Raw genomic sequence first — 13,444 nt, forward strand, 5'->3', positions numbered from 1 at the left:
AAATCTATTTATAGTCACGGTGCCAGCCCTTTATCTCCACATTCAAAGTCATCTTCTGGGAGCAGAGGTTCCTAGAAATATCTGTTACCCAAAAAGAAGATTTACATATAATTAAAAATGGAATTCTAACACATTCTGGGTCTGCAAGTTGAGGGATATGAGTATAATGCAGATGGGGCCATTTAGTTCAGTTAGTTCTTTGGCCGCGACCTGAAACCATTGGCCCAGGCAAATAACTGTCAATAACATAGCATGTTGGTCAGAACTACACCTGAATGGGTTTAACACCTCTTCACCTACTGCACACACCCTAATAGGAGGCTGTCAGTTGTGACGTTTTTATAGTAACATGAAACTATTTGTACTAAAGGGAAAATTTTTAATTTGGGGGGTCCATTGAATTCCTTAGGTTGTATCTTGAGTAGGAGACAGTGTGGAACACGCTGTGTCAGTGGGGAAAAACCAGAATCTTAGATTCATTAATGCCTACTCACGGGAGAAACACACTGCTGTGGGGCCAGACTCAGAGCTAGTGAGCTGAGGATTAACATAGCCGGGAGTCCAAGGCACAGTATGTAAAAAGGATACGATGAAGGTAAAAATAAATGAATGCATAAACGGTTGGCTGTTTAAAAACTTGTTTGTTAGCAACTGCTAAAACACATAGACAAAAAAGAAAAAAATAATTATTTAGAAAATTGAACGGTCAATATGACATAATTGATAGCTATTAAAAAGTATATCCCCAAACTGCAATATACATTCTAGGCCATAAAATAAATTGCTATATATTTAGAAGGGCGTATATCATCCAAAATAATTCTCTGACCACAATGGAACTGAATTAGAAATCAGTAATAATAAGATATATAAGAAATGCCTAACACAAAAACAGACATATAGATCAATGGAAGAGAATAGAAAACACAGAAATAAACCCACGATTACATGGTAAAATAATCTTTGACAAAGGAGGCAAGAATATGCAATGGGAAAAAGGCTATTCAACAAAAGGTGTTGGGAAAACTGGACAGCTACATGCAAAATACACAAAATACTTCTTACCCCATACACAAAAATAAACTCAAAAATGGATTAAGGACTTAAACATGAGACCTGAAACCATAAAAATCCAGAAGAGCACAGGTAGTAATTTCTCTGACATTGGCCATGACATCTTTCTAGATATGTCTCCTGAGGTGAGGGAAACAAAAGCAAAAATAAGTTATTGAGACTCCATCAAGATAAAAAACCTTCTGCACAGTGAAGGAAACAACCAACAAAACTAAAAGGCAACCTATGGAATGGGCAAATATATTTACAAATGACCTATCTGACGAAGAGTTGGTATCCAAAATGCATAAGGGTCTTATACAACTCACCAAAAAGCCAAATAATCCAATTAAAAAATGGGCAGAAGACACGAATAGACATTCTCCAAAGAAGATATCCCGATGGCCACCAGACACATAAAAAGATGCTCAACGTCACTCATCAGCAGGGACACACAAAGCAAAACCACGATGAGAAACCACCTCACGCCAGTCAGGATGGCTAAAATCAAAACTCAAGAAAAAAGAACTATGCTATGATATAGGAATCACACTACTTGGTATCTACCCCAAAAATACAAAAACACTAATTCAAAGTGATCCATGCACCCCAATGCTTACAGTCGCATCATCAACAATAGCCAAATTATGGAAAGAGCCCAAATATCCACTAAATGATGAATGGATAAAGAAGAGGTGGTGTATATATACACAGTGGAATATTACTTAGCCATAAAAAAGAATGAAATCTTGCCATTTGCAACAACATGGATGAATCTAGAAGATATAACATTAAGTGAAATAAGTTAGAGAAAAATAAATACTATATGATCTCACTCATATGTGGAATTTAAGAAACAAATGAACAAAGGAAAAAGAGATAAAATTAAAACAGACTCTTAACTATAGAGAGCAAACTGATGGTTACTAGAGGGGAGGTGGGTGGGGGGATGGGTGAAATAGATGATGGAGATTAAGGAACACCCTTGTCCTGATGAGCACCGGGTGCTGTATGGAAGTGTTGAGTCACTGTATTGAAACTAATATAACACTGTATGTTAACTACACTGGAATTAAAATTTTCAAATGACTAAATATTTGGAAATTCAACAACATACTTCTGAATAACCTATAGATCAAAAAAGAAATCACAAAGAAAATTATAAACTACTTGGACTTGAACAATAATAAAATCATAACACATCAGAATTTAGGAATGAGCTAAAGCAATGATTAAAGGAAAAAAATATTGCTGTAAATGCACATATTAAAAAGGAAGAAAAGTTTCATTTTTAATGATCTAAGTTTCTACCATGAAGAGCTAGAAAAAGAAGAAAAAAATTTATCTTAAGTAAGTAGAAGAAAGGAAATTACAAAGAGTGAAAAGTCAATAAAATAGAAAATAGACCCAAAAAATTGAAGAGGTCAAAAAAGTTAACTTTGGTCTTTGAAAAGGCTCATTAAAAAATTCTGAAAACACTGATTAAAAATTGATAAACACCTAGCAAGATTGATCCAGAATAAAGGAGGGAAAACAGAAACCAATATTAGGAATGAAAGAGGGAAAATTATTACAGATCACACAGATGTTAAAATGAAAATAAGGAACTATTATAAACAGTTTCATGCCACTAAATTAACTTAAATAGACAACATTCCTTTGTGACTACAACTTACCAAAACCTGATAAAGAAGAAATAAAAATATACGTAACACTGTATCTGTTAAATATATATATATGTGTGTGTGTGTGTGTGTGTGTGTGTGTGTGTGTGTATATATGGTGGTACTTCTCTGGCCAAGATGGAATAACAGAGACTGGATTTACTTTGCCATTTGAGACGACAAATAAAAGCCAAAAAATATTGCATCAAACAGTGGTTTTCAAGATGGTTTTCAAGATGATAATCAATGACAGGCAGTGATCTCTGAGAGACAGGAAACAAATGGAGTGAGTCCTATGATTGCCCCAGCTTACTGCCTCAAGAAAATTTCCAGGCCACAGTGCAGAGGGATCCTAGAGGAACCTCTGGGTTGAGGAGCTGAAACTGAGAGTGCAAGTAGAGCAAGACAGCTACAGTCCAGAGGACAGAGTACTGGAGAGGACAGAGCGACACAAAAGGAGAAAGCTAGGGAGCGTTCAGCAGACTACTGATCAGCACATGCATGTGAAGGGACTACTCAAGGGCAGCTTTTAAGGATTAACAGTAGTAGTGCTCGCTGCTCAGGATCAGGAATAACTCAGTTCCCACCAGCCAGTCTGGAAGAATCCTAATTCACAGGGCATTTGGTAAGTGCTCAGAAGGGACTTGCCTCTGGAGTGAGGAAAAATTAGCCCTAGACTAAATGCTTCTCAGGTCCTGCTTATAAAATATAAAAGGAAGTCCCTGATGGATCAAACTATTTCCAAGAAACAAATAGTTCAGGAGCGCAAAAATATTCAGCATGCAAGTAGGTAAAGTTCACAATGTCTGGCATCTGATTACAGATTACTAGACGTGAAAAGAAGCAGGAAAACATGACATAATAGGGAGAACAATCAATCATTCAAAACCAATGCATAACTGACACTGATGTTAGAAATAGCAGATGGGGACATTAAAACAGTTATAATTGTATTGTATATGTTCTGAATGCTCAAGTTAAGTAAATACATGAAATATAAAGAAAAACTAAAATGTCAGAGATGAAAGGTAGAAATGAATAGAGATGAAGAAAGTATGAATTTCCAGTTACAAAATGAGTAAGTCACAGGGATGTAATGTAAAGCATGGTGGCTATAATTAATAATATTGTCTTGCATATTTGAAAAGAGCTAGGAGAGTGGATCTTGAAGCTTCTCATCATGAGAAAAAAATTGTAACTATGTATGGTGATGGATTTTAACTGGACTTATTGTGGTGGTCATTTCACAATATATACAAATACTGAATCATTACATTGTATACCTGAAACTAATATAATGTTACATTAATTATACCTGAATTTTTAAGGAGTTATAAGTGTATCCTATATGTTCTAAAAGTTAAGTAAATACAAGAAACATGAAGAAAAATTATAATGTCAGAAATGAAAAATACACCAGATGGAAACATAGGTAGATTGACATTGTAGGGGGAAAATGTTGAACTAAGGATGAGATATCCAGGAAGAATGATTTTTAAGAGATTTATTAAGATATCTTTGTAAAATATGGAACCTGACTCATGAAAGTACTCAAAAATATTATTATGATTATGATTATGATTATTTAGAGTGTTTGGGTCCAAAAAGATGGGATTAATTTTATGATAGGTCTTGGCTCTAGTAGAGAAATGAGGTGTTAGGTGGGGCCCTGATGGAGGAGCACAATCCCATGAATTGGGTCAACATGGAAGGTGTTCCATTAAAGTAAACTTTTTATAGCAAGAGGATACCTATGACTCCCAGGATGCAGGAGCAGATCCAGCTGTGAAACACAGGGAAAACTAAGAGTGACAATAATTTTGTTATTTTTTGAAATTAATTTTATAGGTAGACCCCTGAGAAGCCAAAATTTATTTCAGTACCAGGAAAAATGTTTTAAAAATTAATACTCCCCAACAATTCAATAGGTCGTCTTTTGAGGAAGTATTTAATCAAATGCTGATAAAGATTGGAGAGACATACACAGAGGATACTGTTTTATGAGGTGAAAATTTTCAACTGTCCACATTCATCCAAGATATACCTCTTGCCTGATTACAAGTCATATGTCCACATAAAGGATATAGAAAAATTCCTAGGGGCAACCACATTAACTCAACAAATGACCATTTAGTATCAAGTCCTATGTAAAATACAAAGATGAATCAGATATGGCCCCAGTATCCAAGGAGCTTATGAATCAAACTATGACGTAATATTATCTGATATCAATCCCCAGAGTTATTTTTATATCATGCATTCCTTCTATTAATTACATTTTACCCAGTCTCCACAGCATTGAATGGATGTCTTCATATATATTTATTGCAGTGTATGAAATCATTTTCTGGCATGACATAAGAAACTGTTTAAATCCAAAGGACATGGGAGTGCATTGGTGTATAGATCTTATGTTATCTATGAGATAGAATTGCTAGTTTGCAAGTGTTTAAAAATATCTCCATTAGCTTTCTAAGGGATGGAATCGATATTTCATGATTGGCACGTGAATCATCTTTAGCATGAGAAAATAGGTTGGAGGGATAACCAGATGAACAAAAAGAGGCACTCACTGAAAAGCCACTGGAATAGCACAGATATCATCTGCCATCCATACTGAGACATGCAGAATGGATTCAGACCATGTTCCCAAGATTTTCTAAATCCATTAGAGGATTGTTACAACTAGTGGATTTTTTAGTTTGCATCAACACATAAAAGACTTTTTTGGAACTTGAGATAAAGTTGAATTTATTGAGGGGCGCCTGGGTGGCACAGCGGTTAAGCGTTTGCCTTCGGCTCAGGGCGTGATCCCGGCGTTATGGGATTGGGCCCCACATCAGGCTCCTCCGCTAGGAGCCTGCTTCTTCCTCTCCCACTCCCCCTGCTTTGTGTTCCCTCTCTCGCTGGCTGTCTCTATCTCTGTTAAATAAATAAATAAATAAATCTTTAAAAAAAAAGTTGAATTTATTGAAATTCCCAAAACCTTTTTCTAAAGGTTGCCAGTAATCTGAAATAAACTATTTTGTCCATCCCCTTTCCTGAAGCAGTATGGTTTTGTGTACAAGTATGTGATTAAGATAAATCTCTGCCTCGATTATTGAATGAGTCCTGCTATTAATATAAAGCAAGGAAGTAGTAAGAGAAGTTCAGGTTAGTAAATCATGTAAATTTGGGTGCCAGTCTACCTCCATTCAAATCCCAGTCTACTCATTTCTTAGCTATGTGACGTGCAAGTTACTTTGTCTCGATTTCCTCATTTGTAAAACAGGAAAATAATGGTCTCTATCTTATAACATCGTAATGAGGATTAGATTACATAATCCATGCAAGCATTTAGTACAGTGCCTGGCACACAGTATAAATGCATTAAATGGTAGTCATTACTAGTATTATTTCCTCCAGGAGATATCTCACCATAAGCAAATAAGTACTCAGATTATAGGAATCTTCATGGCCCTCACTGTTCTGGCCCATGATTGTTCACATAGAGGCTCAACTTGGAAAGGGAGGCCCAATTTAACTCTGTAATTTGACCTTCCCTGGTGTTATTACAATGGCAGTGATGGCATTTTCTACTTAGGGAATGGCGATTTGTGGCAGTTCCTGTCTTCTTGATAGATTCCAGCTGCTGGTTGGAGCATATGCTGCTGTGGATAATAAAATAGCAAACCAGTAAGGTTTATTTTGATACAAAGGTTAGGAATCAATGTGGCTTTTTATTTAGCAATAAATAACTTCTTTTAATTTCTTTTGTTCCCTTAACATGTGCACAGTTTCATATAGATATCATTGAGCAGGGCAGGAATTGTATAAATAGCTCTAAATCAAATCAACAAATATTTACAAAGCATCTACTATACTAAGTGCTGTTGAGAATGCATAGATGTATGAGGCATCCCTTAGGGAGCTAATGATCTGGTTGGAGAGAGATAAGCGATCAAAGGATTTGTAAAAATTTAGGCAAGGAACAAATATTGAAGCTACAGCGTCAACAGCAAGATATATATTTCTAGCACACAGGGAACCCAGAATTGGCTCTTATAAGAACTATGTGGCAGGGTGCCTGGTTGGCGCAGTCAGTTAAGTGTCGACTCTTGATTTCGATTCAGGTCATGATCTCAAGGTTGTGAGAGCAAGCCCTGTGTGGGGTTCCATGCTAGATGTGGAGCCTGCTTAAGATTCTCTCTCTCCCTCTGCCTCTCCCCCACCCTCCCTTAAAAAAAAGAAGAAGAACTATGTGGCTAGAAGAGGAGAATGAATCTTCAAGTATGGAGATACATGAGAATAAACATAAGGCAAGCAAATTGGAAGTGTAATAGTTTAACTGAATGGGATCTAAGGGTGAGATTGTGAAGGATCTTTCATGCCAGGGTAAGGAGTGTGAGCTTTGTGCCTGTGATCGAAGGAATAAGAGGAAGATGAAAATTAGAAAAAAATTATTGGAGCCCAATTTATAGGACTGAAAAAAGGAAAGGCAAAAATCAGGTTTACCAGTGTTGAGGTTATCAAAGGAATCCGAGGCCATTGGAAGAGAAGAAGAGTGAGGTTGCAATGGAAGAATCAACCAGGTTTGGTGACTGAGTGGGTGGGGGTGGCAAAGAAAAGGAATGAGACTAAATTCCTGATTTTTGGAGCTGGGAAGATGTTGAGACGTTTCAAATAACTCAGGAATTTAGACAGCTTGAGCTGCTTGGAATGTTGGGTTTTGTTTTTGCGAAGATCAACAGTTGGGTTGCAGTCATATTCATGTGATACAATAGCTGGAAGTAGACAGAACTTATGAGACAGTAGGACTTGAAAAGCTGCCCTGGTGGTGGCATTTGGAAGCATGGGAGTGATGGAACCGAGCAAAGGGAGAGAAGAGTCTCTGGATAAAGACCAAACCTTGGGCAATATCTGCAACTTAGAAGAACTAGCCGAGGAGAGAGCTGCCGTCAAGCATTGTGGGTTAGGAATATTCTCAGCCAGTTTACCTTTTCTGCTTGATTACCAGGAAGCCCAAAATTAATTTGGTGCCACAGTAGAATACTCGCCTTACCCCAAATAGCTGACACAGCCCTCTCATTCCTAATGATTTCAGAGTTTGTTTAGCTTTATCTAATCCTCTTTCACCTGCAGCTCTGTACTTCAAATGGACACACATCTTTTCAGATGATAGAATATAAATGACAGACCAAGAAGAATAACATAAAACCATGGAGGAGACAATTCAAAAAAAGGTGAAATCTTGCATAGTTTCAGGCGCCATAGGCACACAGGGTAAGCATTCATTAAAAGGCAGCCTTACATTTTGCCAATTAGGAAACTATGTGACTTGAGAAGTAAATAAAATGTTGGAAAAGCTTGGGGTTGGGGTGAAAGCATGTGATAAGGAATCAACAATATATGAATAAAATATATGAACACTACATATGAAGATATCTTGGGAGTTCTACCTTAAAAATCATGTTTTCATGACATTGAGCGTTTGCCCATTGCCCCACACCCATGACGCAGGCATCTGGCCCCCTAGTTGCATTTGTGATGAGGACTGCTATGATAATAGATTGAGAACCAGAGATACAGGAGGAAAAACTACTTTTTCTACCTGCTGCTTTTGTTCTTAAGATGGGCCAAGCAGCCCAACACAGGGGATATAATCAATGACATTGTAATAGCATTGTATGGTGACAGATGGGAGCTACACTTGTGGTGAATACAGCATAACCTATAGAGAAGTTGGATCATTATGTTGTACACCTGAAACTGATGTAACATTGTGTGTCAACTATATTCAAATAAAAAACATTTTTTAAAAGGTGAGCCAAACAGAAAAATTGGCAGACATGCATCTGCAGGGCCCAAACGCATAGGTAGAAGGCTGTCTACAGGGAACCTGCATGCTTCTTCCAAACACTACCACCTGAAGCTTCACTGGAAACAAAAAGAATGGTATTACAAAGATAAGTGATTGTACAGGACAAAATTGGACAGGAAAATCCTTTTTGCTTTGGCCTCATTGACAATCACCAGAATGACTGGCTTAAAAAAAACACATAAACCAATGGAACAGAATCAAGAGCACAGAAATAAGCTCCCACATGTATGTTCAACTAATATTTGACAAGGGGGCCAAGAGTATTCCATGGGGAAAGTACAGTCTTTTCAATAACCTTTTCATGATAAAAACTCTTGACAAATTTTTTTGGATATGACACCAAAAGCACAAACAACAAAAACAAAATAAATAAGTGGTATATATCAAACTAAACAGCTTCTGCATAGCGAAAGAAATGATCCACAAAATGAAAAGGCAACTTCCAGAATGGGAGAAAATATTTGCAAATTATGTATCTGGTAAGACCTTAATATCCCAATTTGTAGAGAATTCTTACAACTCAATAGCAAATACTAATAATAATCAATTTAAAGTGGGCAGAGGACATGAATAGACATTTTTCCAAATGGCCAACAGATACATGAAAAGCTGCCTGAGACCACTAATCATCAGGACAATGCAAATCATAACTACAATGAAATATCACCTCCTACCTGTTAAAATGGCTGTTATTACAAAAAATGACAAGAAACAACAAGCATTGCTGAGGGTATGGAGAAAAAGGAACCCTTGTTCAGAGTTGCTGGGAATGTAATTGGTGCAGCCACTACGGAAAACAGTACGGAGCTTCCTCAAAAAATTACAACAGGACAACTATATGATCCAGCAGTCCCACGTCTGGGTATATATCCAAAGAAAATGAAATCAGGATCTCGAACAGATACGTGCACTCCCATGTTCACTGAAGCATTATTCACAATAACCAAGACATGAAAACAAATTATGTGTCTGTCTATGGATGAATTGATAAAGAAGTGATATTTCATCCCTCGATACCTTTGTATGTGCTTCATTTTCTATTTTCAGTGCCCTTTAGAGTAGAGAGGAACTGAGAGAATGTTGATTCTATTCTCAACAGTAGGGACGTCTCGAAGGAGAGTTGGCTTAGAAGTGAGTTCAGATGATATCTTCCATTTGTGTTGTGTTGAATTTGACATCTGATTGCAATATCCTGAGAGGTGATATCCTGTTACCACTAATTAGCTCAATTTCTGCCAAGACAACTGAACCACATTCTCTTTAAGTCAGGCTGTTTCAGCCATCTTACCAACTAAATGGGATGAACTCTGTATCCACAAAATGAAACTATAACATAAAGATTTGGCTTATACCCTTTTCCACTTATTTCTGGTCATAAAAAATCCTTCCTAGTTTGGAAAATCTAATTACAAATATCTTCATAACTGCTAAGTTATGAATATGTCATCAGATGGTTTGCATGCCAACATAGAATAGAAAAAGTCAAAGAATTGCCATGGCTCTTGCCCTTATGGAATTTCTATCTAAAATTTAAAAATTTACATGGGGGATTTTTTTGGGTCACCAATCTCTTGGAGAAGATCATAAAAGTTATGGATTTTCATTTTTTTAAATGTACATTTATAGACAAAATTGTACACATAAATTTAGGGGAGATTGTGAGAACCCTGATGTCTATATTTCGACTTTTTGAGAGTCCATATGCCTGGATGAATCATCCTTAGTGAAGGGAAGTTAAATAGTTCTATGTTCCACTCAAAATAGCTCTGTAAGCCTCGTTTTTTCATCTGTAAAATAACATAATATGGCCCACTTTATGAGATAATTATGATAATTTGAGATAATGTGTGTAAAGAATTTCTTATGTTGTTGTTCTTATGACAATTTACAAAGCTCATACCTTTCCAGCCTTTGTGGATCCATCAATAGTATGTTACCTTTGGATGTTGTTAATCCTAAAATAAAAGATATCTATAATTATGCATTGTGTAAGTTTCATAAGAATCACATACTTTAAACAAATATAGTTATAAATTATATAATCATATCCTGCTGCAGAACAACGCTGGGAAAGACATGTTATTTACTGTCTGACACAAGCATAATTTGAACTATTTAGAACATCTCTTTTTGTACTGATTTTTTTTAAGATTTTATTTATTTATTTGAGAAAGTGAGAGTATGAGCCGGGGGTGGGGGGAGCAGAGGGAGAGGAAAGGCAGACTCCCCACTAAGCAGGGAGCCCAATGCAGGGCTCAATCCCAGGACTCCAAGATCATGACCTGAGCTGAAAGCAGATGCTTAACCAACTGAGCCATCCAGGTGCCCATCTTTTATACTGACTTCTTAAAGTAATGAACCCCAAATTCCTTTAGAAGTTGCAGGTAAAGTGACATGGTGATACAGGGTTGACTCTTCTAAATTTTGAAAATCATCCTGAAGTATTAACATGTGTTTATTCACAGAAGCTCATTCTTTATTCTGTTTTGATATTTATAAATATGTTTTTGCATCATATTGTATATACGCTGCCTTTGTAAGCTCAGCAACAGCCTTTGGACAAAACAATTCAGTAAGGACGTGACCTAACAGAAACATTGATTTCTTTTTTTCCGCCACTGTAAGAGTCTAGAAAGCTTATCAATGTATCTAAACAAAGTAACATAGATAACACCAATAAATATCACAGTAATCATAATTAAAGAACTTCTGTGTCCTTCTCTGTAAAGGAACGATATAGAGAAAGCTAATGTCATTTTTTTTTCAAGTCCTACGAACATCATGAAACTGCATGATTCAGATGGAACATATGTCCTTTAGTACTGAGGCAAACAGAATGTATTAATGACAGATTTCGACTTTGAATTTTCAGGGATTTAAAAGTCTCAGTTAGAATCGTATCTTGTATTTTTCCATTCTCAGTCTCTCAAAATGTGTTATAATAATAATGGTTCAAACAGATAACAGTGTTCAAAAACCATATATTTGATCCTCAGAAAAAATTATATATCACAGTCAAATATTTATCAGTGCTGCTTTATGTGTTTGTTTTTAAATTTAGTTTAACAACTCCGTGTGTGTGTGTGTGTGTGTGTATGGAAAGAGCTTTTGGGTAGCTATATTGAATTGTATTAAATTTTCAGTATGAAAATATAATATCCGCACCACATATTCTCTGTAGGATCCCAATTATGGAGTCCCTTCAACATCAAATGTAGATTGTGAGAACCCAGTACTGGGATCCGAATTGTCTGCTCTGCAGCCAGTAGCTCAAAGCATCTAAATTAGTCACTTGGAAGGGCAAAAGAACTAACCCTAATAGACGTAGGATAAGCTCACGGAACTATTCTAATCCCTCTTTATTTTTTTTCTTTCTCTCAGAATCAGGTTCTGAAGATCATCTTCTTCATTTTTAGTGCCTAGAGATTAAGTAGAAACATACATGGTGGGCTTTATTTCACAGTGTTCTAGACTTAGGGCATGGAAGGCTGTTGAGAACAAAATGCATAAAACTAGAGACCATTCTTCAAACGACCTTGTCAGAACAGACAGGTGAGATTATATGCATCTGTATCTCGAGGAAACAAATAACGTTTCGTTTTCAATAACGAAAGAGTTCTTTTGGTGTTCTTAGTCTGATTGAGAGGTCAAAACGGCTTGCCCTCAGCTTGAAAGTGTGTTGTTTGACCTACATAGATAACGTTTTAGGAAATCACATCTAACAATCCAGACATTTCACAGAAAAATCCAAATTTGTTGCATCTCTTGAAAAATAAGAATATTTGGCAATGCTGGAAGAACATTCCCATGTGGTATTGATTAGGGGATGCTAAGCCATTGCCAACTGCCCTTTAAATGCGGGCATGCATTATCTCTTCCTTGCTCCCTTCACTTGCCCGCTCCGTGCATTTACATTACCTGCTCAGCCTCTGGAAGCATTTCAGTTTGGGAGACCCTCGTCCAAATATTCTGCAGGTTAATATGCCAGCGTCTGTATTTTAGCACTTCCTGAAAATAAAACAATTAAAATCTACCTATTAACTCCCAGGACCCAGACTATAAAAATTCACCTCTGTCTTTTAAGGGAGGAGCAGTTCTCTCAATGGAGCAATGACCTCTGGGAAATTAATCTTCCTTGTCCTTCAAGCTCGTTTTTTTTTTTTTTAAGATTTTATTTATTTATTTGACAGAGAGAGAGACAGCCAGCAAGAGAGGGAACACAGGCAGGGGGAGTGGGAGAGGAAGAAGCAGGCTCCCAGCAGAGCAGGGAGCCTGATTCAGGGCTCTATCCCAGGACCCTGGGATCAGGCCCTGGGCTGAAGGCAGATACTTAACGACTGAGCCACCCAGGCACCCCTTCCAGATTGTTTTTGCCTGGCATTTTTAGCTCATTGTCCAATATGAATTAACTCCAAGATTCAATCTCATTTCCCAAGGACAGCTTACAGAGGGTCTTCAACCATTCCATAGGGTAATAAGCCTTACTCCAGTGGTTGGTATTTGCTATTTCTATAGTTCTTGCCACTATCTAAAATTAACACAGCAATCGTCATTATCTGAAATCCATGTGTTGGTTATATACATGTTTGTCTCCTCTTCCATTGGAATGTAAGCTCCATGATAGCAGGTATTTTTTGCTCATCACTGTATCCCGTGCACCTAATATTAGCCTACAGTAACACGTAATAGACACTAATGGTGTGGAATTTATCACATACAGTTGTCCTGGTTGTGCACTATGCAACACCAGGGGGTACCATAGAACCCATGGAGTAATTCAGTGGACAACCTACATAACTGTATGGAAGTTCTGTCAGTCTGGAAACAATTTTATTATCACAGGCAGGGGATTCATGGCTTGTATTAG

This window comes from Ailuropoda melanoleuca, chromosome X (assembly GCF_002007445.2).
Source record: "Ailuropoda melanoleuca isolate Jingjing chromosome X, ASM200744v2, whole genome shotgun sequence".
Lineage (NCBI taxonomy): Eukaryota > Metazoa > Chordata > Mammalia > Carnivora > Ursidae > Ailuropoda > Ailuropoda melanoleuca.